At 40.9% G+C, this 1,613-nt stretch overlaps 1 pseudogene; it reads left to right on the top strand.

Moving 5' to 3' along the window:
- Positions 1 to 225: 225 nt before the first annotated feature.
- LOC112786966 (small nucleolar RNA R71) lies at positions 226 to 327 on the top strand (annotated as a pseudogene).
- The last annotated feature ends 1,286 nt before the right edge of the window (positions 328 to 1,613 follow it).

Below are 1,613 nucleotides of genomic sequence, written 5' to 3'. Positions count from 1 at the left end.
AGCTAGCAGTGCATCCACATTGTTCAGCTCCATCACTTCTCTAATGTTGCCTCTTTCAGAAGCATAGAAGTAGTCATTCTCTGCTACAGTCTCAATGACATCTATGGCTTCTTCAATGGTCTTCTTCTTGTTCAGAGATCCCCCGGAGGAGTGGTCTACTGCCTTCTTTGATTCATACGAAAGGCCCTCATAGAAAATGTGCAACTGCACCCATTCATTGAACATATCTGACGGGCATCTTCTTGTCAAGTCTTTAAACCTCTCCCATGCTTCATATAGAGTCTCACCATCCTGCTGCCTGAATGTTTGTACCTCAGCTCTCAACCTGTTGATCCGTTGAGGAGGATAGAATCTTGCTAAGAACTTGTTCACCACATCTTCCCAGGTTGCTAAACTCTCCTTTGGAAAGGATTCCAGCCATTTAGATGCTTTGTCCTTGAGCAAGAAGGGAAACAGAAGTAGTCTATAGGTGTCAGGATGAACACCATTAGACTTCACAGTATCGCATATCCTCAGGAAGGTGGTTAGATGTTGATTGGGGTCTTCTTGGACACTTCCTCCGAATGAACAATTGTTCTAAACAAGGGTGACGAGCTGTAGCTTTAGTTCAAAGTTGTTGGCATGTATGGTTGGCCTTTGGATGCTACTTTCACAGTTTCCTGGGTTTGGGTTGATGTAAGAACCCAGAACTCTTCTCTCTTGTCCAGCCTGATACGCTGGACCTTCTCTGCCATGGTTGTGAGCCTCTTCTCCATGATGGTTCTCCATATTCTCCTCCATGTCTGGTTCAAAGTACTCTTCCTCTTTCTCAGCACCAATTACTCTCTTTCCTCTTGCTTCCCTCCTTAATCTAAGGAAGGTCCTCTCAGGTTCAGAATCAAAGGAAGTTGAAGACCCGCTTCTTCTACCTGTCATACAACCAACAAGGCAAAAGCAAGAAAGATAGATGCAGACAGTAATTTCTACAGAAATGCTGTTAGCGTGAGTGATGTAATATATCAAACAGTTAGTGGGTTAGTGACTGAATTGTAAACAACTAAGAAAATGGGTAGGAGAAAGGGAAGAAAATAGCTAAACAGAAAGTAAATTACTCAAGTGAACTTAAATCAAACAAAATAAAAACAAATGCTCAATCTAGTTATCCACCAATTTAATCATTGTTGATACAAAATCAATTCCTGACAACAGCGCCATAAACTTGATGCACAGAAACTTGTCCCTTAACAAATCTCCCTCAGCAAGTATACCGAATTGTCGTCAAGTAAAAACTCACAGTAGAGTGAGGTCGAATCCCACAGGGATTGATTGGTCAAGCAACTTTAATTGGAAGAATGTTCTAGTTGAGCTAAGCAGAAAGTAAGTTGAGAATTGCAGGAAATTAAATGGCGGGAAAGTAAATAGCAGAAAATAAATGACGGAAAGTAAATTGCAGAATCTTAAATGGGGAAGGGAAGTTTAGCATGAAAGTAAATGGCATAAAGTAAAGAGAATGGGTAAGATCAGAAATGGGGAATTCATTGGGCTTAGGAGATGTTGCATTCTTCGGATCAAGTTCATTTTCATCTCTTCCTCAATCAATGCATTCATTGATCTCCTTGGCAATCTTAAGTGAT

The sequence above is a fragment of the Arachis hypogaea genome, chromosome 20 (genome assembly GCF_003086295.3).
Source record: "Arachis hypogaea cultivar Tifrunner chromosome 20, arahy.Tifrunner.gnm2.J5K5, whole genome shotgun sequence".
Lineage (NCBI taxonomy): Eukaryota > Viridiplantae > Streptophyta > Magnoliopsida > Fabales > Fabaceae > Arachis > Arachis hypogaea.
The sequence above is the reverse complement of the archived record's forward strand: the minus strand, read 5'-3'. Positions and strand labels throughout refer to the sequence as shown.